At 38.4% G+C, this 26018-nt stretch overlaps 1 long non-coding RNA gene across 2 annotated transcripts in view; it reads left to right on the forward strand.

Annotated features, from left to right (window-relative positions):
- Positions 1–23494, forward strand: part of LOC121083040 — a 33590-nt gene extending 10096 nt beyond the window's left edge. Inside the window, exons 3-4 of one of the 2 annotated variants that reach the window (XR_005826223.1) lie at positions 8583–8743; positions 22269–23494. This is a non-coding gene — a long non-coding RNA (uncharacterized LOC121083040). Of the gene's footprint in view, positions 1–6544; positions 7831–8582; positions 8744–22268 lie in introns of those variants that run through there. The other variant, XR_005826224.1, reaches the window with a different exon arrangement.
- The last annotated feature ends 2524 nt before the right edge of the window (positions 23495–26018 follow it).

The following is a 26018-nucleotide window of genomic DNA, read 5'->3' on the forward strand; positions in this document are numbered from 1 at the left end:
TGTGAAAGGTTGTGAAGTGCTCATTGCCTCTAGCAGGTCAGAGGATCACTTGTGTTACACCGTAATGGTGTTTTCACAGGTAGAAAGCACGACCTTGAGCAAGGATCACATAGGTATACAACTGCAGTTTTCTCTCCTATCACCTCTTAACAGAGAAGATGCAAGAGTAAATTACACACTGAGTGCTAGAGAATGCCTAAAACATACAGCAATCTGCTTTCAAATAAAAAGTCAAGAACTTGCCCTTCTCCCTTATATAAAAGGACAAGTTTTGTGTTTCCTCAGTTGTTACTGAGTAAACACAGTTTACCTGCATTGTCCCTCAACTATACTTATGAAGAAACGTCCTACTTTTAGCTGGAGGGCAGAGTCAGATCTGCGTGGACTCATAGCCAACCTGAAAGAATGCAAGAACAAAAAACTTGCTCTTTAAATCTTAATGCTGGAAGGACACCATGCCAGTATGGCATTTCAGATAGTAATATCAGACTACATAAATACTCAGACCAAAGAAAGTCTCAAGTGAAGTTTTTCTAGACCACAACAGTGGAAGATACTACCCAGGATCTACTCCTTCCACATAGGATCCTTGTAGTTCTAAGTTGTACATGGGTAAGTAGAAAAGCAACAGCAGGACACTAAACGTTATGTGCCAAAAATCTAATTCTAAATCTACACCTATAAACACATATGCACGCAGAAAAGTATTCATGATAATTTTGCATTATTTAATAAATCATTTTTGGTTTTAGCTTTCATGGACATTTTTAAATGTTGCTTCCTAATAATGGAGCTGGGAAACTCGCTTTTCTGCATTCTGTATTCAAAATTAATAGTCTTACATAAAGACAACAACCTCAGGCCAGGGGAGATTGCTGTGGCATTGTGAGGGTTTGCAATATTGAAACTTTGCATATTGCCATGAAAATATGACATTGCCAAGGGACCTCTTCTTAACTGGTAGGGGAAGCTGTTCAGCTGAATAGAAGTTGGAGAGATTTCATTCAAACATATTCAGTTGGTTCTCATTAGGAACAATTTTATTTTTAATTGTAAAATTCTAAACTTTCACCCCAATTTTTAAGAAAAAATACATGCTTTCTTTTTGCAACATATTTTGGTACGCAACACTACTCGTGTTGCAACATTGACATTTTGATTTAAAGAAGCGAATGAGGTTTTAGAAACCTGATTTTTATCATTATAATGGGGAAATCCTCTCAATCAGTTCAATGTGATCATTAAAGAGTCTACATGTCTTTCAGTAAATTACTTATCAAACCTCCAACGTACTTTGTTCCTGTCTGGATTGTTTCCAGCAAGTTTTTATGTCTTAGTGAACTATGCTGTAATGCCCTCTGCTGGTATTAACCTGGTAAAAGCACTTTAGATACCCATTTTAGGTGATTTTTAAAGAGGTATAAAGGGGTTTAAAGATTGAGGGTTCACACTACTATGAACTTCTACCAGTACCCTAGGCTGGTGAGACTCTACAGAGGCTTTTAAGTAAAAACAGCCAAATTGATCTTAAACGATACCAAATTGGATATAAACTTTTTACAAAGTTGTCAAGACCTTTTGGTATTTCTTATGAAAGAATATTTGCTAAATTCTCAAAATCCTGTGGAAAATTCTAGGGCTAAAGAAAGAAAAAATTAAGAGCATCAACTGATGTCCATTTAACTTCAAAAAGTTAATTCTGCATTAGCATATCAAGACTGAAAGTCTTATCAGAATGGTCATGTTAGATTTCAGTATTTCAAATGGAATTTCAAAGTTTTTGGCTTATATTTTACCCAGCCAACCCATGACAATAACCACAGACTGAAGCCACTGTTCAAGCAACGAACTGAATATAGGCACTAGGACTTACATGATGCTCTTGGTCAGTATTTTGAATAGCTTTTAAGAAAATGGGAATGACAATTTTGACAGTTAAATATACATGTACTGAAGAATCCTGCACCAATACCTTTATGGCATGAATACACGGGAAGAAGAAAATACAGAAAATCAACTAAGTTTTTTTCCTTCCCAACTTACTACTATCTTACAGAAAACTTAGTGAGATGCTACCCATTCCCAAGGAGTTAATACTTTCCATGAATAAATACCAAACACATTCTGTGCAGCAAGATTAATCAAGTAATTATTTTTGAAGTGCTATATCACTTGAAGTCTGTATTTCATAGTGGCTTGGTTAAAATTGCCTTAATTTGATAGAAGTACTGATAAAAAGAAGGTCTAGGATGTTCTGGGATATGTCTTTCAGTTCTGTGTGAGCACAGATTTATAAACCTGTCCTGAATGTGGTACCTTGGAAATGCGTGTGAGAGTTTCAAAAGTGTGTTGCAGAGGGGGATGTTCAACTGCCATTGAATCCCTTTGGTATTCTTGAAAATCCCAGCCTTAAACCTTTATTAAGAATCCCTTGAAAGAGATTTTTGCTTGAAGCCAGAAATCTTCCCATCAGATATGCAGGGCAAATCACCAATTAACAGGAGACATGAAGGATTTCCTTGATTACAGTTTGGACATGCATTTCTCCGGAGAGCTGCCTTTGTTCAAAACCAGCCTGTCTACTCCATGTTTGAGCTCACAGTATGTTTCACAATCGAAACCCAGACAATTTTAGTGCAACAGAAATATGGGTTTGCATAGTCTAAATTGCTTTCATGAGACAAATCGTTACACAATAGGTGACATCATATTGTTTTGAGACAACATCGTTTCAGAAGGCAAAACCATTCTGCTTCTATGTGACATAACGGCGTTGGATCCAAATGGTGAATACATGTTGATGTGGTAATAAACACATTAAAGGCAAAAATTAGCACTCAAGACTATTGTGTGGATTTAGGGTAATCCTTAGAGGGGTTTAGTTTCATGGATCTGCTGCATCCTAAGCTGGCAGTGGCTTGAGGTGACAACCCACTGCCTGAGAGCAGGTGTGGGAGGCATGACTGCTACTTTTCAGGTACGTATGAAAAGCTGAAGTCCGTTTGTTTTCTTCCCCAACATTTTAATATTTGCTCTATCTCTGTCCACGTCATTTAAGCCACAGTGAAGACAACAGGGGAGATAAATGTTAAAGAGCATAATGTGGTTCTCTGAAATCTGCTTTGCTCTGATGTGGATTGTAGTTGGTTTTATTTTGTTTGGGTTTTAAACTTAACATAATCACTACAGGAAACAGTCTGATCAGTGATCGGAGTTCCTGTCGGTGAAATAATGTGATGCCTAGCCTTTGTGACACTTGCTTTATTGGTTTTTTAGAAAACATTGTCCAACGTCGTCTACTAAAAGTAACATTCTTGAATTGTCTCTTTTCTCTGCTCTTCTCTATTAAATACAGTATTACAGGTAATGTTAGTCCCAAGTATATGTAACGATTTCTTTCTAAAGAGGTTAGCATTGACTCCAGTGGCTAAAACAAGACATCTTGAAGAAATAGCATATTCTTTTGTTACCTATTGGATTCAGGATTATCTATTGATTTTACATTGATTTCTCACGTGAACAGTGAAGAGGCTGAAGTAAGCATACAGTGAAAAACCCCTCTTACAGAGAGGAGAGAACTAATTACTAGAATCTTGGCCCACAAAAATACACAGAGTTTTGCGGCACTTTAACATTGTAATTAAAGTGTAGCAATCATGTAATATCCTCGCCCAAATGCTCCCACGCTTGCCATGATACTTTAAATAGAGCAAAGGTCTCAGTTCTAGGGAAAAAAAGCTGTCTTGGTAAAGTGTAAACTTAAGCTGTTCCCGCGCTGGCAGCCATTGCCGTGGCATAGCAATCTTCCCTGCATCTCATAACCAAGCACACACTGACAGCAGCAGGCAGAAAGGAAAACTGACAGCCCTTGTCTCTTCAATGCCCTTTTGCTACACAGGTGTCAATCCCGAAGTCAGACTGAGATTCCATAAAGCTGGATCTAGGTCTATATAGAAAACAACAACAAAATACTTACATTCTGCCCACTCATTCAACTGCCAGGTCTAAATAAGAGCAGAACAATTCTACCTCGTGAGGCTTGAGGTCATGACTTCTGGAGCAATATAAAGTCTGGTTTCTGTCAAATCCTGGAAAAACTAGGAACATTGTATTTTGTACTCACAGAAAAAAACAACAAGATAAAAACAGCTTTTTGGGTGCACTTATGCCTAACTGTTAACAAGTTTAATAAAACATACAAAATACAGCTCTCCTTTTGAAATCAGATACAGCTTCTAGAACCAATATTTACAAATAATTTTTTGTTATTATTATTACAAACCACCTAAAATAACATAGTACTGAAAAGTCAAGGGAAGAAGTTTCTTGATCCCTGCAAATTAAGAAAAAGTGCTTTTCTGGAAGCCTAAGCAAATACAAGCATGTCATATGGAGCCCAGTACAGGGGTTAAATGTGTGACATTTATATGGCTTTTATAAGATTATATTTGTTAATCAGGTGGTCTTTTCTATCTTAAATGTTACAAGTCATGTAACTGATACTAAACTAAATTATCTAGGAAATCAACATCAACATTTAAAAGATTTTATATATGCCAACTAATTGAAAGGGTTCTAGTTGTGTCTGCAGCTATAACCATACTACAGCTTGTAAAAATTCTTTTCTATTCTGTTGACAAAAATGAACATAGATCCAAAACGTGATAGTTCATACCCACAAAATGGGAATGGGTTACTCCTTTGACACCTCTTCAGTTTGTGGTTTATAGACTACAACACAAGCTGATTACACTTATGTTCCTAATTATGAAAGTTAAGGAGATTTTCATACCTTTCAATGAAGTAATGTCTTCAGTTGATTACAAGTAAGATTGGAAAACAAATTCTTTAATGAAATATGTGACACAGTTGTACTAAATACAATCACACGTTGCTCAGCAAAGCTGCCAATAAAGTGAAACAAATACAACTCCTCAAATGTTTCCATGAAATAAGTAATTAAAGGTTTTCTAGTATGCAGCTTCATGGAGTACAAAGAATAAATCACATAAAATAAAGGCAAGACACTAACAGCCCAATTTCATGCAGAATTCCAACTCCTGAAAGGTTTGAAGCCTCAGGCACTTAGAATTTACTGTTCCCATTCAGAGAAATGATTTGCAGACCTAAATGAATATTTTAGGGTTTTTTTCTTTGAGTCAAATGATCCATCTGTTTACTAAAACAATTCACTGCAAAGCCAAAGAGGTCATTTCAGGGTAAAACCTCCATCTTAGCAAAGAGTAAACCAAACAGAGTGTCAAGTTGAACTATTTGAAGTATAAAGTGACATCAGATAATGTTTGATGATGGTCAGATTGTATAATCTTTCTGCTGCAGCATTTTTAAGACTGGGATACAAAGAATCATTTTCTTGGAAGGTACAACATTAAGAAAGGTTTGTATTTCTATGTTATTATCTTAGTTTTACACTGTTGAGTAGTGTTGATAGCAAACTTCATATGTAAAAATGCATACACTCTCCAACTTACTACAAAACTTAAACCCACACCATCAGACAAAGAAGCGTTTGTCAGTAGGCTATGAATTTGTAAGTTAAATCAAGGCAACAGACATATGCCAGAGAATGTTTCTCATCTTCTCCCATTTTAGAATGAGAGATCCCGTTTATTTCAATTTGATAATCTGCAATAAAGTTGGAATGCTTTCATGTGGGACTTGGTGTCAGGGGGAAGAGAGTAAAACAAGGATAGAATGTGTTCTTGTGGAATCAGCACATTGAGTAGGAAAATGTTTGTCAGAAATGAAACTATACCATACTACCTAAATTGAACACTACCAAAAATTTCAGTGGTGTTAGTTTTACAACACCGCTTCTACTAAAACCAAAGGAGAACTCCCCTTAAATGGATTATATTCTTAAAATTAGAATATTTTTTTTGCTTCCTAAAATAAAAAATAGAGAAGTTGCCACATTTCTTCAAATGTGATCGCTAGTCTCAAGAATTAGCAGAATATAGAGAATAAGAGCTCTTCTCAGTAAGGTGATTTCCCCAATTTGTTTTCTTTTTTTTTTTCTCTCTCCCCACCACCACCCCCACCCCCCCTTCCATGCATTGGAAACAGGAAGGCAGAAATGCTGTATTAGTGACTCTGCAAATAGTATAGAAACTAGTAGAAGAAACTTCAGAAAAAATCCTGTATTTACAGTATTATCTATACTCTTCAAACTCACAACCTTATCCAGTGATTGAAAGTATAGCACTGGGTCCCAACCAGAGTTTATCGATGTCTGCAACATCACATACAGTACAGTTCTGTGGAGCCCAGGGCTCCAAAGAGAACCTGTTCTGTTGAACCCAGATTTCTTTTCTGTGAACATAAATATCAGCCATCATCTCCATCAGAAAATTCAAAGATCATTTGTTTATTCGTGTGTTTTTCAAATGTTTTTCTTAAAGCCAAAGTGGAAATTTGTAGAGCACTTTCTTTTTTGCACTAACGACTTCTATGTACCTGGTTGGGAATAGTGTTTCAAAGGTCAGCTGTCTGAAAGCGAGTTCTGTCCTTATTCCATCTACAGCCAACACAGAAAAGTGGGCAACTCCAGAGGCTTTTTAATGGATGGATCTTAACACTGATCATAGAACCGATGAAGCATCTTCTGGAAGCGCCTGTTTTTACCATCTTACTACATGATTGGTTTAGACTTGGCCTAACAAATTTTCGTACACCTGAAGTGAGGCAAGATAAATCCAATCCTTACAGGTAATACTAGAGGTCCACTTGAGTGAACCTTCTTCTGTTTGGAAAAGATGTTCACACAAAGGCGTTTTCAATATCTAGCTTTAGATATATTTAACGAGGTCTTTGAGTTAGGAGCCTTTGCTGTAGACACGGTCTGTGAAGAAGCTGTGACACTTCTAAGAGATCTGGATCTGAGTAGTTTGGCTGAATCATCAGCCAACTGAATCATCTGAATCCTTGATTTTTTCCACGTAAAATTATATATCATCTGTATGCATACATAAATGAACTAAAAACTGAAGTGGCAGCAAGAAAGGGATGGACTAATTACTCTGCAGTTTCCTTTGCCACCATTACATTACTTATAATATTATGCAAAGACAAACAGACAAACACTTGGCCAGCCGTTTTGCAGTACAAGAGGAAATTGGTCAAGCCATAGTGCAGGACTTCTGTTGAGTCTGACATGTACACAATGTGTGTGCTTTTTCTCTTTGTCCCATTTGTCATTTACCCATTCTTGTATTTCAGAAAGAAACCGTAATGAACTGTCTGTGCAATTAAGATCTTGCGTCAGTGTCTCTATTAGAAGTCTTGAATCCCTCTTGCTTTAAGGTGGCTGGCTTCTTGGTGTTGAGTATCATAATAGTCTATCAACAGAAAAAAATCTTTTAATGTTTTCCTATGAACTTGCATTACTTCTTGGCTTATAGAAATTATATTGTCAATGTGCAGAAGTTGCATCAATAGTCTAATTAAGCAAGCAGGGCACATGATGGTACTATTAATTCTTCCAGTAAAAATTTCTAAGATGGGCTTTTTATTTTCATGACCGTGGAACTGCAGGAGATCCTTTATCAGGGGCAACGTTGCTTCTCGTGCCCCGATTTGGAACATGCATTTTTCTTTGAAATTAGAGAAGATGACAGAGAAATTGTAATGAATCTGTGAAATATGAGCATCAAAATCAAGTCTTATTCTCCAAACATGCTACACATTAGACACTAAGCAGGGAAAGAAAAGAATAATAAATCCGGCTATTCTAAATGGAAAGCAACAGAGTTCCTTGTGTTCTCCTGTGTTCTGTATAGTACATATGAAGTGTGATGATGATAAGAAGTTGCCTCGTGCTTTACTGTTTTCACATCTTTTGAGTTTTAACACCCAAGTAAGTGTTTAATTCTTACTGTTTGTTTTCAAAGCCAAGGACAAATTCTTCCAAAGCTCTTAAGATAAATGGTTAAAATGCTGTTGTGAAAACATATGTGTTGCTAACTTTCTGTGTCTTCTTTCAAATCCATTCCTTTGTATGCGTCTTTTATACTACTTTTGAGATTATCAGACACACAGAGCAGAGATAAAACACTGATACTACATAGATTTAATCTCGTAAGAAAACACATGCCACCTTTAAAATGATTTAAAGAGTACAGGTGCTTTATATTAATCAAATTCTTTTTTGCTTTGAGTATAACTTTGTCAATTGAGGTGCTTATCTGTTCATGTTCTGTTCAGATAAATTACTGCTAATCATGTTTGAATGCATGTTTAAGAGTTTTTAGATTGGCTATAGATATTATACCATTTCAAAACTATCATAAATATTGTACTTGAACAGCTATAGTGCATCTGGATAACATTCAACCTGATTCATAATCATTGCCATCTACTGTGCTACAATAACCAAGCATAAAAGCATGTTGTTATTAGTCTGTGCAGACTACACTTGAACTATACAGTAAGTATTTGGGAGGTGGGTATCACAGCCTTACCTGTTTGAGTATCACTGCATATTCTTATACTACAATTGTTAAGAATTTATTGCAAAGCTGTAGCCCGCGCTATATATTCAAGCCTATTCCACTTTCTTACAGGAGTGGGCTGTTAGCAGGGGAGGCAGAAGAACCAAAGATATTATTTTCGTTTCTCATTGGGAAGGACAGTTTCAAACTGGGGGAGGAGAACAGGAACCAAATCGATTCAGATAACAAAAGCAAACTTTTTTGAAACAGCGAAACAAAACACAGAGGTTCAGGTGAGGTAAGCCTGTTATTTTTCAGTATCACCAACAAAATTAATTGAAGTATGGGAAGATAACTGAGACTACTAAAAACCTTTGCAGGTGACAAAGAACACATTGGAAAATGTACGGTGTGACGTGGCAGATGCTGCAAGGTATAGCCATACAAAGTGCTCACTAAGAGAAGGGAGTAGGAGTGGGCACAATGAATCAGAAAACTTGGCCGTGAGTTTCACATGATGATACTATGCTACTACAAGGAGATAAGGGGAAAAGTGAAGGAGAGGAAATGCAGGAAATAATGCTGAAGACAGTTCAGATGGAATATTTTGAAGGAAACCAGGGAACAGGCAGATACAGAAGCTGGGAAAAAGTGACAGCAACTTCTAATGAGAAGTGGAAAGGATTAGAATAGCTTTGGCAAGTCTAGTAGCATAGCAATAACCCTGAGAAACCTAATGACATTTGGGAACTCAAACAAGGCCTCATATCTAGTCTGGATGCTATCAAGGTAAATGAAAATCTTTAGCAACAGCACCACTTGAGTTCTTATTCCTGTGTTATGACAGTTACTTGCTGTTCATCAAAAGACTGCACTGTTGAGAGAAGGAGTGGGCTATGCATTAAATATCTAAATAGAAAAAAAATATCCTCTGAGCACACAGGACTTCCTATCCCTTTCTGAATAATACTCCCTTCCTTATTATCTTTGACAGGAGTCAAAATGCTGAGTGTTTGACAGGGACTGGGCCTTAAGAATCATCTCCAGTCATCACTGTCTTTCTATTTTCCTCGCTGCTGCCTAAGTTGTAAAGTATGATTTCCCAAGCCCAGTGCCAGCCACCATTCCTCTTCAATCAGATTCTTCCTAGAGACTCAAAAGTGTCACATCAACCAATCCAGCACCTCATTATAAAACAGGGGGTGAAACACTGGGAAAAGAAAGCAAACAGAAAAGAAAAATGTAAATAGCATCACTTCTTGGTTACCAGGTGCATCTTATCTTATCTCTCTCTGTCTCCCAGGCTGCAAATTCCTGCGGGGTAAGGGCTGTCTTAACAAGTGCTTTGTAGAGTGTTTATCACAGCATCATGCATGTGTCCTAGCACAGTGACAAATATGTCACAGAGCTACTTTTCAGCTTTTGTATGTTTATGCAATACTACTTTCGGATTAATATACGTTACATGATTTGTGTTTTGCAATAGCAGAACAAAAATCAAGGTATTTGGATTTCATTGTTACCTTTCTAGCACAAAACCCCAGAAATCAGTGCCAAACCTGACTTCTAATTGGACTGCAACATGAGGAGATGCATGAGAAAAATGAGTATTTAATTTATTCACTCTCAGTTTGTTTATGCTGAGACTTGCTGCTGCTTTGTTGAATTTCAACATGCTGGTCAAACTGCATGAAACTTGGCCAACTAAACTGCCTTTGTACCAAACTGCAAAACAGATTTCCACACACTGTCCTGAAGTCAGGATTTGCCATAGATCCCTACATTCTGAGCAATACTATTCACCTATTAGCGAGAACCAGACATCCAGACCACATGTACTTCTATATATGTCCATCCACTTTCTGTTTGGCTGTATTCCTGCATAATCTTCTCACCTTGACTGTACTGATTTCCATTGATATCAATGTAATTTAATCCCCAATTCATGGCATATTGGCTGTTTTTAACCTAGCCCTTTCAAAGATTTTCCCTTGAAGCAGTGGTGTCTGGGTGAGCATTTCTTTGCACTGCCTATAGCGCAAGTTTGCATTTTTCCCTCCACCTAACAAAAGGTGATTAACTAAAGGAGGAATCAGTCACTTTTGTCTCTTCTGCTACACTGGTCTTTCACACTTTCAATTCATATTCCAAAATTACAGTGGTAATACTTCTCATTTACTTCATTATTTTCTGCCATTTCCTAATCTGCTTTTCTAACAATGTCAGTGAGGCAGGCAGGTTGTATAAAGAGAAAGACTTTTGCCCAGCAGCCTAGTACATTGCTTAGGACAGTAATAAAAAGGATTGTTTCAGGACTGGGATAAGACCTAAGAGATCACAGTTTACCTTCTTAAACACCAATCAAATTTTACATCATGATCTATATATATCACATTGAATTGCCATTTGCATACAGGCCTAATAGCCCACTTACAAAATTACATGTTTAATACGTGTTTTATTCCTTCAGGTAAACCAAGGAATGTTCATATTAGGACCGCATGACAACAGGTCGTATGGTTTATATTCCAACAATGAATGAGAGCAATATTTCACATTTGAGCTAACAAGACACAGGAGAGTTGTTCAACAACTCTTGGCCTTTTTTTTTCTTGTGTATATACACTGTGGTCATCATGGACTTAATAGTAGCTAATATTAAAAACAGAGCAAAAAGCAAAGTATCAGTTAGCTAACAAGCAGTGCCACTCTTGTCACTCTGCTTCCTTATAAAAGAAATGGGTGTGCTATTGCATAACTTCACTTCCATGTGGAACAGAACCACACTCGCTCATTATTTGTACTACCATTTTGTGGCAAGTCCTGGAAATAAAATATACACCCTTTTATTAGTGCTAGAACATGTCAATACACTTTAAAGTAAAGCAATGAAAAGCATCAGAGAATTCGGGGCTACATACATTTTCCTTTCTAAACCTCAGATTTTGGAGATTTAGTTCTTCTAAAGGTAATTTAAATGAAAAGTGCCACTGCTAAGTAGAACCAAATTCTACTGCTAGCCACAAATAGGAGGTCTGAAATTATTGATTGCTTAAAACAACTGCTTTGGCACCAGCTATAGCCTACTGAGAAACACTGCAAATGCAACAAATGGCTTATTTCATTAGAGAAATGTGGTTGGAGTTATACTCTTAAATGGTGAGTGTTTAGAAAGATTTAGGCAGCTGTAAGGAGGGAGGTGAGATAACCTCTCATCTGGTGTGGGGGAACCCAGCCAGGTGTTAGTGACCCACCAGTTAGTGTATTTTTCTCCAGTAATTGCCACAGGGAACTAAGGACCCACTAGAATGTACATTTTGCTGTACAACCCTGGTGTGGAAAGGGTAAAGCAAGGTTAACGCTTCTTTAACAAGGATCCATGTCTATGAATAATGTTTTTGGCTTCTGACTAAAATCTGAGTCTCAAAGTATGTGACAGAAATAGATCCATTTAGTACAAGATGAAACATTACACCTAACCTTTAATCACTGGAAGGCTTATTTTTTAAAATTCTCCATTCAGTATTGAAAAAAAGACTTTTTCCCCCTTTAAAATGAAAGAAGAGTAAAGACATCATGCTGAGGAAATTATGCAAATTAAACAGAGTCCATATAAACCAATTAGTTTCAAGATCAGGGGTGACATATTTTCTAACTAATACCAGTTTAAGCTTTTATTTATGAGCCTATAAATAAGTATACCCTCACAGGAACATGTACGAAAGAAGACAAAGTATCTACAGAAGAGGACCAAGTTAATTTTCCATACCACTAATGTATTAATAAACAAGAACCTCTGAAGAACAGTTTATTTTGAAATTACAGAATTCCTATTATTATCCTGTAGTCATGACTTTACACAGGACTCGCAGACTAAAAATTTGCAGAGACCACGGACATAATGGCTAGATGCCTGGGGAGTCTTATAACAGACCCTTTGATTCAGAATGTCCTCGAGGAAGCATTCATTTGGTGGTTCTCCTCGTGCCCACAATAACACCACCTGCCTTCAAACGGCTGCTTTGAGTCAGCTCTCCCCCCGAGCAGCCAGCCAGCTAGTGCTCTCCACTGCACTGCATGCTCTTAAAAGCAATGCACTATTTTTTCCCAAATACCACAGCCATCTATTCAGTTGGGAATCTGCAGCAAGCTGGACCGAGGCCAGAGAGTAGTCCCCCGGTTCTGACTGCTGCCGGCAGAATTGCCATCCACAAACCTGCTGCTCCTAGCAGAATTGCTAGGGCAGTGTGGAAATTGTACTCAGGGCTTCATAAGGAATGTTGCAACTCTGTGTTTTTCTCCTATTCAGGAGCCAAATCAAAAGAATATACAAAGTCTGAAGTATGTGGTTGCTGAAGAGGACATTCTCTAATTTTGTCTTTACTACTAAAGTACATATTAAGTTCTACGTGAAGTGTTTTAAAAAGGAAAATTTTATTGCCTCACTCAATCCTGTCTTATTAGAACTGTATTTTTTTAATTTTCTCTTTTTAACTGATTTTTTTCATTCATCTGATGTTTCGATTTTGATAAATCATCATTTCAGAGGAAATACTGTTTTGCTAAACATTAACTCCTATTTCACTCATTAACTTTTCTGCAAAGGAATTATGTTTTACATTGGATTTTGCACCAATTATCCCTAAGGTTGTGTCAGAATTTTACTTCTCTGATGCACAGATGCCTATTTCTAATTGGTGGGTTTATTGATGGCCACTTCATGCCTTTTCTTAGCATTGTGTGAACACCACCTTTGTGTTTCACCATTACCTTCTCTTTCCCTGATGAGTATCTCCTAATGACTGCTTTTGGGAGCAAACCTTCTCCCTCAGCTTTGTTTCTGCACCACTGTTTACCAGTTGTCATTTTGTGATTGATGTGTACACTCAGGTGGTTTTCCTTTATCATTTCACAATCAAGAATTCTCAAATTTGTTGTAGATAATCTAAGTCCCCTAGTTTATGACCTTGTTGTTCACATACTCAGTCCCACTTCAGTTTTGCTAGTCCTTATAGTCAATACAGTTTTCCCTAATTGATGTCTGATTTTCTTCTGTATTTATGGTATCTCCAAATCCTACCATACATCATGTTCTCATACAAGGATGGTTAGGAAAATGAGTAATCTAGGGCAGACTAAAGACAAATATTTGAAAGATTCCACTGTTTACTTCAGCTTCAGTATTTCTGTAGTTCTCTTGACAGCATCACCCTGTGAGTTGCTTACTCAATTTACTGATTTCATAACAGTTACAATCTTCTGCAGCGTACTTTAATTTTTGCTTTTGTAGAACAGAAAAGATACATACCCGTGTCCAGGTTTATCTAATATCTGCTTTTGTCTCATCTCCAGGAATCAGTTATCAAAGATAAATCTGAGATCCCGTGATTTGTCTTCATGGTCATCAAGCGTAGAAAATCTTACTCCATTTTCCTTTTTCCTCCTCCCTTTCTCAGTCATAAATATGAATCTCATTTAATTTAACTCCACTGTGATCACAGTATTTTCCAATGTAAAGATCAATGTGCCTGTCAACACACAGTCTTTCTCCACCCACCATACTGTAAATACAAACCATGCAAACCCACAGTTTGTCTTCGGTTTACACCTTATACTACCAGCGCACAGCTGTGAATGTCAGGCAAGTGTGGGTAACTGAAGAGCGGGGCATCTCACACCCTGGGTTTTTAACATTGACATCCAGCTTCCTACCAAACCCTACCACGCTGTCCCTGGTCTTCTACCACCACCAGCTTTCTACTGTATTCTCAGCTTCCCCCAGAGAACACAAACCAATGTCCATTCCCTTCTGCTCCACCAGCACTTCTGCTGCACGCCTCTCCTCACAGAAACCATGCTCCACACCTTCTGCATTTTGCTACCTTGACTCTTTCTGTATCCTCAGGTACTGGTGGAGCTCCTCAGATCAGCTGAGGGACAAACAGGAAAACTGTGTGGGAAGTGGGAAGCTTGTGCTCCTCATCAGAACTTACTCTGCTTCTAAACATGCTTTTGCCCAGAATGATCCTCTTCTCTTTTCCAGTCATCAATGCTAACATTTGTGGAATCAGAAAAAGAACCTCTGGTAAATCTGTTTAGAGCATGAAACAAGCTGAGAATGATACATACTAGATTCAGCTGCAGTATTCTTTCCAAATTTGGGGTTCCTGGAAGGCTGCTTCTCTCATACCAGGTCTTCTTTGAGCCTTCAGTCAAAACCAGCATATCAAAAGGGATGGGGCTTAGCATCAGGTCAGATCTTTTTGTTACTCTTTATTTAAATTAACTAAAAATAATTTTGAAAAAAAATCAGCATCGAAGCACATGGAACTAAACAGGGTAGGCAGTGAGTCCTTGCCATGGCTGCTATAACTGGAACAGCAGCACTTTAATGCTGTACCGTTACTTCCCCCCAGTAGTTTACTATCCCCCCCCCAAACTCTACAAGTATTCCAAGGCACCTTGTGGTGTTTGTGATGGCAGTCTCTGCAGCACAGTTACAAGTTGTAAAGAAGCCTGATCCTTTGGGAAACAACTAATCCATGTTTGCTTTGCCTGCCTGAATTTGTATTCTTGTGAAAGATAAGACTCCAAGAAAACTGCAGAGGAACAACTCCCCCAACACACACACACACTAAAACGCTGCCACTGGCGTCTGCTTAAGGACTGATGGAGCAGGCCAATGATTTCGGGGGCATCACGTCCTTTAAAAAAAGTTCCCACACTCAGATGGCTGTCAATGGTGATGCCAGTGAACCGTTACGCAAAGTCCCCCAAACACTTTGTAAACTAGGATCCGGGAGGACAATAGTAAAGTTCAGTACTGGAAAGAGATAGTGTACTGAATGCACAATGCCAGGCTTTGTCTGTGGGGGCTTCTGTCGAGGGAGAGGGCTACTTAATCTCCCCACTTGCCCTGGGGATTCTAGCTGTTTTAATGTGTCCTTTTTGAGAGCCTGTGAACTGTAGAATATAGGCTGGTAACAACTTTCTTTAGGACTGCCTCAGCAGAACCAAAAGCTGCCAACACAGAATACCAGCACAGCAGTGCTAATGAGCACAAAGAAGACCTTTAACTGTTTTTACAGCTACCATGGCTAGGGTTTCATGTCATTCCTTGGTGAAGGAACTAATTCTTTGGCTTGTTTTATATGAGCCTAGCTTCTATCACGCTGCAGAGGATGGCCTCTTCACCCATTTTTCTTTTTTCTTTCCTCTTTTTTGAATAATAATAAAGCCTGATGCATCTTTAATGAACTGAGGGGCTTTCTTTCCCCCTTCTTACTCTACGGTGTAGATACACAGTGCGTATGTACTCACTGTTACAAAAAATATTAACATTATTATTGATTTGTCTAAGGATGAGTAGCAAATGCAAATCAAAATAATCTATATATACATTAACATTTAGGGGTTAACTCCTGAAGTCAGTGAAATTCCTGAAGCGAGAGTAGAATAAACCAATAATCATGACTTCAGGAATGTTCTGCTTTTTGTATTTTTAGGAAAAGTTAATGTTTTATTTTGTGTAATTTGGGCCTTTTGCAGTTTATTATACATTATGAACGAAACTGGGCTGTAACTGAGAAAAACAAAATCGTAAAAATTATGCACAGTCCAAGCACAAAGACATATACCCTAAAAAAATAGAACAATATCAGAGATACCTTTCAGACAAATGAATGACTTTAAGAAATTAAAGGAATCCTACATATAAGCATATGAACTCAAGGGCTTTCCACCATTGTCCAACCCAAAATGTTTTCTTTATTAGCTACACACCACATTACCTATATGTCGACATAAAAAGCATAAATAATTTTCAGTTTAGTCTTTGTGAATGTTTGTCTCTGTGTCAATCTAATGACTGCACTTCTCAATGCACTCACACAGGCTCATCGAACATTTGTATTTCACTGTTACTTCCTTCCCTCTAGGTGTCTAGATGCCATATAAAATCTGCATGTGCATACATCCATATCTGTATCAGAATATCTTTGTTTCCTATTTATTCTTATTTACTTTCCTTTTCCTTTCAACTTCAATCTGAGGTTTTGCATTAAAAATTAAAAAGATACAGCGCAACGAAGGTTGAAGTGTTAATAAGATACTCAGGGCAAAGGACATGTTCAAAACCTGCAGTTAGTTGCTTTTTACTGCAGTGGTGTAGGACAAAGCAGCACAGTTGCTCTTTGTAGGTACATCAGTACTTTATATCAAATAATAAATGGAGCCTAAGTAATGGACTCGTGCACATGCAAACCCAAAATGCAGCTGCATGTTTCAAAGCACACTGGCGTGCTGTTATCTCTTTGTGAATGATTGTACTTTATGGTCTCGTGAGAAATCACAGATATTTACTCCCATAACGAAATGAAAACCAGGCTGATCAGATTGAATCCAGGAGAAATGCATATTGTAGTTAATCTGGAAGCATCAAATTAACTTTATTTTTAGTACTTTGGGGCTTTCCCTTTCTAAAATCATTTGTGCACTACTAACTTTTTATGTGGCAAGCTCGGCTATGAAGCAAACCTGCTTTAACACACACCGATGCCTCCCCAGATTAGCCAGCGAGGTAAGAACTCATGCTGAGATACCAGCTTTACACCTATATGTCAGGAGCCAAATTCATGACCTATTTTAGTAAATTGCTGCAGTTTGCATGTGATGGCACAAGATGATCAATGAAGTAAATTAAATAACATGATTTATGGAGAAAAAAAAGCCCGAGGAATAAACAGCTGTAGTAAGTTTCGTTCTAAGTTATAATAGAATCATGGGATACTGATTTAGGTATTTAGCAAAAAGATAAACTACGTATGGCATTTTACAGGCAATGGAGTTTTGCTTGGCAACCAGCATACGCTGAGAACCAAAAATTCATACAAAGCCAGTAACTCAGTCCTGCTCTAGAAAATCAGATAAACAATTTTGCTCAAGATTTGCTAGGAAATGAAACCAAGTTCTGCAGGGTCAATATTCAAAGATTTCTTTATGCAGCTCGGCTGATAGATTAGCTTTCCCTAGAAATTGTGGCCTCAATTCAAGTCCAAGCCAATTGCTCTTATTTACTTTTTCCCAATGGTACCTTGAGCCAAAACTGTTCTTATGGAACGTAACTGACTTTCATGGATGGAGCATGGATGCTGCAGAATACCTAGCTAAGATAGGGATGCCAGCATTATTTAGCCACAACTTCAAACAAAGCAGAACAAACCAAAACAGAGATGCGGAGTATGTTGTTTTTTGAAGACCAGAAGAAACACGTAAACAAGATCTAATGCAGTAAACTACTAGTGGAAAGCATGGAAGTTATTCTAAAATTTTGCAGGCAAGTGTAGGTATTCCCATCCATGCAAAAGCTGTAGGATGAACCTGCAGAACAGGTGGGAAACAACTATTGTTTAGCTACCACGCAGGATAAAAAGTCCCAAAGAAATACAAACCAAACCAATTTTGCTTTGAAGTGTTGCAAGAAGGCACCAGGTTGGCTGATATTTGTCTGGAGCAAACCAACACCAAAAAATGTGATAGGTGTACAAATCGTACAAATCGATAGGTGTACAAAACTGGCATGCAATTTATAAAGGCAGGTTTTATGTCAGTTTTACTCGCAGACCCTGGTGTAGTGGAGCAGAAGTTCAAATTTTGGTGAGAGGAGGATGAACGTGGCTGAAGCAAGGTCATCTTCATCAGCTTCAGAAAGCTGGTGAATTGAAACATGAAATAAGGTTTGATTACCCTGTGGAGGAGAGATCAGTTTGGACAGGAGAGGATAAAGGAGAAATCTATTTTCCTGGCTTTAGAGAGAAAAATAATCTTTATATTAGCAGCTTAATTTCTGACCTAAAAATAAAAGTTAGCTGGCCACAAGAGATTGGTTTTGGATTCTCATGAATCAAGCAAAAAAGTGAAGAGGCAGAGAACGGGAAATTAATTATATGAAACCTACATCCACATTTCTCTCTCTGAAGCTGAAGTCCAAACAGAAAGGCTTCCGTGGCTTTGCTGAGTGTGGAGCCAATGCCTGTGGCTCACTGTGGACACAGGGAGCCCCTAGGTGACTATAAATTGCAGATCTCTGCATGAATGCAAATATAGCTACATTCACACATCTGTGTTTTATTAGGTCAATATTGGTTGCCAAAATAAGTATTATCATTTCCACTAATAAATAAACAGTATTCTTAGGACTAGCCAAATACAAAATTTTACTGCCACAGGCAACCTTGCTTCTATAGAAAAAAAACCCTAAAGTTTTGTACTTTAGGCACATTATTTTTGTGTACAGAGCATGAGTTATTTGATAGTGGAGCAATACGGTTTCCAGAAATTATCTTGTACAGCTGCAGCAGAATCTTACTAATTTGTCCTAATAAACAACAGTCCCATTTGTGAGTTATATCTTGTCTATATGAGGAAATGAATGCACTGTGCACTAGCATGTGTATTAAAAGTATACTTGCTACTCAACATCAATTCCTTGTATGGATATGCTAAGATCTAGATTCATCCACCTAATTTTGGGCATATAACTGAAGAATCCAAGTTAGGAGTGTAAGCGTCCTGCACTTTTTCAAATGGAAGAATCCATTTGAGATTTCGCTTATGCTCTAGAAGCAGCTCTCTTTAGCTATTATCTGCATAGAGTAAGTAAATAGGTTGCCTGAATTTAAATACCTAAGGATAGGTGAGATGTGTCCTGGTATAAGGGTGTTCTGAAACAGCCAGCCAAATGTGTGCAAGGAGGCATCTCGCACAGCTGTTGCCCTGGCTCTGTAATTGTTCCCTTTGTCCACAGATCAGCAGTGAACACAGGGGTTCGGTACTGCGGTTGCTCATGTTGTGCTGGCTGTCTATATAAAAAGAAGCGTTCTATCTTCAGGGCTGTCAAATCAATAGGGTTTTTTTTTTTTTACAAGCTTTAAAAGTTCACAGTTTTCTAGTGGAAAGGAAAGAGTATAAATAAAGAAAATATAATCCTAAGTCCCTTTCCCTCTCACTCCCACCCCAAAGGACATTAGTGTGCTCTGTCTGGTCTCTTTCAGCTTTAACATTTCCTGCTACACTCAGTGAAATTTAAACAAAGTCACTTTTACAAACATTTAAATGGAAAAGTATGGAGTTTTGTCATTTCCCTCCTTGTGCAGCACTAATTAACAAAGCCTTTTTTGTGAAAGCATAAAGCTTTCCTTTTTTAGAACTGACATGGTCCTCCTTACTGATTCCCAACTGTGGTGGCACAATCCAGTGTTTTTGAACAATGATGAGAACAGAAATAGATGGAATTCAATAGAAGCATGAATAATGGCAACCAGAAACGGAGTGGTGACATAATCTGTCTTCCAAACTGCCTTAAGATATAGTCAGGAAAACACCACACTGTAACTTGTATGTTGTGATCGCGTCTGATAGGTATCACCAAATAATTTTCAGGACAGATTTACCCACTCCGATTAGCCATTTATACACTTTTTAATGAAAGCTATGCTTACGTACTTATGTCATATATGCCTTCAGCTCCCACAATCTAATGATTATCAGCTGGTTATTTTCCCTCTTGAGCTTGAAAAAGCGGAGGTTCTACAGCATTTCCCATGTGTTGCTTTCTGAAAACACACTCTGGAAGGATATGCTATGTGAAAAACATATTGGACAAACAAGTTCAAGGAGGCAAAAGAGATGTAATGCTCTGTGAGCATAAAGATGCATGAATAGGCAGAGAAGTACAAGGGAACAACCTGAATGCGGTGTGAGGCTGTTAAGATTTCAAAATTGAAGGAGGTGGATGAATTCATATTCAACAGAACAAGCCTTATTTCCAGCTGATGCTTTGTTTTGTTTCCAACACCAAGCTGAAAGCTTTTTTTGTCAATACTATATTAGGGTATCAGAAAGATGAATAAATTTTTTAAAGTGGTATGTTTTTGCAGGTTTTTTAAATAAAAAAATATAATTAATTACTAGTGAAATAATCTAACACAGTGAAGACGCAAAGTATTCAAATACTGATAGAATTTACGGTCCTCAGAGGGATATGACCCATTCAAATTTGCTTATTATTATAGCTTTGGGGGGAACAAGAGATGCATGGCTGTTAAAGCTGTGCCACGATTTATCACAGTCTTCTGTTTTCATTTGTTTGTGACTTTCTGAAAGAGTCTTTTTTTGGGCTGAGACCTCTATAATTGGTCTCAGCACAATGGAACTCCTCCTCACTCATCCCTCTTGCCTTCCCATCCCCCTGCCTTCAATCTGTTCAGCATTTTTGTGTTAGTGGTGAGTGGAAAAAATAGCACTTATTAGAGACATTTCTTTTTTGGCTTCACCATGATTCAAAAGCTGTCTAAAAAGAAACCAAGAGAATTTTTATTTGGCACAGTGAACAGCACAAGCTGCCCAGTTTAAAGGTGCAATCAAAGTGGCACTTTTGAAGGCTGCTGGCAAGATGCCCTAGGAGGCATTTTAGTTATCTTTGCCACAGGCAGGTAAAACCCTTCCAGTTCCTTCCTGCTCACTGACATAATGCCATGCCCACAACTCTGCAGAACGTTTCCCATTCCCATTGCCAAAGAAGTAACTACTAAAAGCACACAAAAGTCAATACAGCAGCAGGATCAAATAGCGCGCGGTGGAAGGAAATGTGGTTTGGGGGCTACTGCAATGGTTTGCAAGGTCTTTATGTAAAGACCTCTCCCTCTTCTTTCAGATAGATCCATGCAGGATTTTCACCTCCATTTCCTTTATATGCAGCAACGAATGCTGCAGTTGACCTGTCCTTCTCCATCTTTTTTCCCTCTTCCCATCATTTCTTTCTGACCTTTCTTCTCTTTTCCTCTACCCTTCTGTGAGATTTGCTACTTGGAGTTTACTCTTTTTCACTGGCAAAGCCATTCCATTTGGTTTTGTTCTGCTGCTCGTGTCAGTTCACTAGGGGTTGCATGCAGCTAGTAGCAACACACCCTCTGAGAACTGTGAGGCTCCATTGTATTGACAAAAAAGGCAATTGTGAAAGAGAGCTCAAACCCCTGCCAAAGCAAGAGCCAGAGCCCAACCATACCGATCTAGCACACGGCTGCGTACCAGAGGGCTGTCTATCTGAAGTCAATGTCCAGATCTATCAGTAACTTTTTTGCACCTGTAAGCATTCCCTAACCTTTGTTTCCAACAACTGGAAACTCTTTGGAATAGTTCCCCAGTATACATGAGTGCAAAGTTTAGGACAAGAAGACGCTGCTTTGAGTTGGGATCCACAGGTGTGATTTAACTGCCTATAACTGATTACTGTAACGTTTGATGTGAGTTCAAACATTCAGACTTGATCGTCTTTTTCCTTCTCTTGAGTTTTGAGAAGTCATCTGGGCAAAGATGGCCCCAGAAGTCCCCTCCCATGCCAGGTTTGCATCAGTGGAACACCCCTGATTTCACTCACATTCTTCCTCAGCTAGACGAGGTCAAGGGGAGAAATAATCACAACCAACCGGTGCTGTGTTGCATGCACTTAATTAAATACAGCGACGCTATCATTAATCAAAGTTGTGTTTTACTGTTATATTCACAGTGAAATATATGATTAATGCTATTGATATGAGAAGAACAACCTTCTGTGATCTTGCAACTACTTTGTCTTCCTTAAAATGACTGACAAGTTGCATTTGAGGGTATACATGAGTGAAGGTATGCACATGTGTGTGTATTCCTGGCTTTTATCTATTTACCCACTGTATCTGTAAGAGGTTTGCTTCTCTATGTATAAGGCTGCCACGTGTCATACGTGCACAAGTAATCTTGTTGTTTACATTTGTGAATCACCAGTGCATGGTTTTAGAGGAGCTCATCATACCATTCACTGCGACCCAAGGAAAGCCGAGGGCAGCTGAGGCACAGCGCTCTGCGGCAGGAACTGGAAGACATTCTGCATCAGAGCTCCACTTGTCTGAAGGCACAAAACGTGGGTGTGAGGGAAAGAGCAGATTTGGCATTACATTGATTTATGGGGTGCAATATACTCCTCCTGCATACCAAACACAGAGTGCAGGCTGGTGTGGAGATTAGGGGAGGTGAGGCCAGACTTTATTTCCTATCCCCTTGAGAGCCTGCTCACCCCATAAGGATGAGGGATAAAGAAGTCTCTGTAAACACCTGTTTCTCTATTTTTCCTTTCTCCTTCTGCACCGGTGTCACATCTAGGAAGAATCTAGCCAGTATATTAATTCTATTTTTTTAAAAAAATAAAATTTCAATCAATAAGGAATGGGTTTAGCGAGCAATCAAATGACATTCCTGGCCATTCTCTGATGGGCCTTTGAATTCCAAGGCTTTGTAATTCCAGTCTCTGTGTATACTACATAAACTGCTTTTCCCTAAAGGAACTGACAGAATTTGTCTTGATTACTGAAAACAGATGTTTGTAACATATGCATCATGTGTTACAGCTCTGGTGCATGAAAAATTGTGGAGGGACGTTGAAGTTTCATTGCATGCAGACTTACACGCCCCCGCTAGAGGGAGGTCAGCAGAAAGCAGAACGAACATTCTGTATCCAGAAAGGACGATACCAGCATCATCCTGGTTTTCCCTAAACTGGCCTTTTTAGTTATGTTGCTGTTTAGGCATTCTTAAGTAACCAGGATCCACCTACATATGCTTTCAAGTTGTTTGCATATTTATGCCAGAATTTATGGATTTCAGTTACTTTAAAGTTGTCGTCTTTATGAAACGTGAAATTTCTACATCGGAGTTGGAGATCTCATCAAATCCTCATGTTTACCTTTTTATTCTGCAGTTTTGGTTAGTATGTCTTATAATTGAAAACTATACGTAAATACTCAGGAAACACAGGGACATGATCACACTGATGTTTTGCTTGTGTCTGACCTCTACATTTTATTGCATATACTGTAATTTAGTATCTCAGGAAGTACTTAAGCGTGTAATTTGGATTTTCAATTATCTCCCTCATGAAAAGAAGATAATTCTCTGAAGGAGAAGAAAGCAGTTAAATTATTTTATCATTTAGAAAATAAAAACAGTAAAATAAATTTGAAATCATGTCTTACTAACTCAGTATTTTACAGTTGATAGAAAGAAACCAACACAATGCAGAAATGAGAGAATCCTTTATAAAGTCATGTCCCAGAATTCGCAATTTTCACTTCTTGTTACCATTTAGTTATAACCATGCTGTTGGTACACAGCCTTTTAAAAGCAGAACACCTCCCTAGAATCTGTATGTATTTGTATGTTTTTCTAATGTCCAAGCATGAATAACTTTCACTCTCAAAATTAGTAGTACAGCTTTCATTATGATGAATCTGTTGGTTCATGGTGTTACAACAGATTGGGTTCTTCTATGCCTTAGAACTGGAAACAGTGAAACACTAATGAACAGAACTGGGATATTTAGACAGTTTAGACAAAATGCGCAAAAACTGTGTGTGTGTATATATATATTTATATATTTATATATATATACACGTCACACAATGCATATCTATATAAAACCACACATATTTAATACATACAACTGAAATGGTTTTCATGATAATGTGCACGGAGTATAAAATATTTTCTAGCACTGTGTGGATGCTTCTTTTGCAAATGCCCCAAATGGGTCATCACAAAAGCAGTTTAGTCCGTGACAATTTCTAAAATCTATAAGTTCTTTCTATTTCATAGATTTTACAAACATTTTTGCAGGACCTTAAAAAGTTAATTTTCCATATTCATTTGCCTGTTACATCTGAATCCTTTAGGTAATAGTCTAAATCTTGCCCAGCTTGCAACCCAGAGCAGCTATAACTTTTAAGATAAAATTCCATAACTGGAAAAAGTAAGAATTCTTTCTTAGCCCCTTTGCACACCAAGCCTAAATAATTTCTAATGTTTCAAAAATATAAGAGCTTCTGTATTCTTATCAAACACAGCCTGCCTAGTCCAAGATCAGGCCTCTAGGACTGATCAGAGATTATAAAAGTGACTTTGTAGTAAACAATTTTTTTAAATTCTTTTTTTTTTAAGTCACTATTTCCTTTTATTCTGAGCTACAGGTGTATATATATTTAGGCAGTTAGGGCAGCTTGGGAACCATGGTCTAATATTTTCAAGCAACTATTCCTTCTAAATCTGTTATCTAGAAATACTTGCATATTTTTACATTCCACCTTAAAATAAGCAATTTTTATATAGTCTCATGCTTGTTTAATCTTTATTTCACCCAGTCTGAATGGTTTTACCAGAACTGAAATAACACCATATTTTTAATTATTAAATTCTAATGTCTTAATGCTTGCGTCTGTTCTATTTGAAATATGTATCTTATCGCACAAATAGAAGTAACATCTAGCAGATCGATCTATCTTTACTTGACTTCCTGTAAGAATAAAGCAGAATAGAGTATTTCAGTTGGAAGGGACCTACAGTGACCATCTAGTCCCACTGCCTGACTACTTCAGGGCTGACCAAAAGTCACAGCATGTTATTACAGGAATTGTCCAAATGCCTCTTAAACACTGACAGGCTTGAGGCATCAGCCACCTCTCCGGGAAGGCTGTCCAGTGTTTGACCACCCTCTCTGCAAAGAAATGCTTCCTAATGCCCAGTCTGAACCTCCCCTGGTGCAGCTTTGAACCATTCCCACATGTCCTGTCACTGGATCCCAGGGAGAAGAGGTCAGCACCTCCCTCCCCCCTTCCCCTCTGCAGAAAGCTGTAGGGAGCAACGAGGTCACACCTCGGCCTCCTTTGCTCCCAACTAGCGAAGCCTGAAGTCCTCTGTTGCTCCTCATAGGACATTCCTTCTAGCCCTTGCACCACTTTTGTTGCCCTCCTCTGGACATAACCAAGGGGACCTTCACACCCTTCTTAAATTGTGGGGCTCAGAACTGCAGCCAGTGCTTGAGGTGAGGCCACACCAACACTGAACACAGCGAGATGATCATCCTTTGACCGCTGGTTACGCTGTGTTTGCTGCACCCCAGGATGCAGTTTGCCTTCTGGGCTGCCAGGGCACACTGCTGACTCGTATGGAACCTGCTGGCAGCCAGCACCCTCAGATCCCTTTCTGCAGGGCTGCTCTCCAGCTACTCCTCTCCCAATTTATACTTGTGCCCAGCATACCCTGTCATAGGTGAAAAATACATTTGGACTTGTTAAATTTCATCCCATTAATCGTTGCTCAATGCTCCTGTCTATCCAGATCCCTCTGGAAGGATTCTTGTCCCTCAAGAGAATCAACAGCACCTCCCAGTTTGCCATCACCAGGAAACTGTTTTGTTCCTCGCACTTCAAGTTCCACTAGAGATTAGGGACTCACTGCCCTGCGCTCTGAGCTACACCTCTCCCAACATCTCCAAATCCTTTTTACTCTCCTGCCAAGATGCTTAGTAAAGGCACCATTCTTTTTCTAACAAGTAATATAGTAACGAGGGGGGGGGGGGAAAGGAAAAAAATAGTTTGTCATGTGAGGATGAAAAATTCCAAACTTGGCAGGCACACTGCCTCCAGTACTGAGTTAGGTGAATAATGGCACTTTGTGTCCGTGGTGATAGCGGCTTCCCCCTCAAAA

The sequence above is a fragment of the Falco naumanni genome, chromosome 2 (assembly GCF_017639655.2).
Source record: "Falco naumanni isolate bFalNau1 chromosome 2, bFalNau1.pat, whole genome shotgun sequence".
Lineage (NCBI taxonomy): Eukaryota > Metazoa > Chordata > Aves > Falconiformes > Falconidae > Falco > Falco naumanni.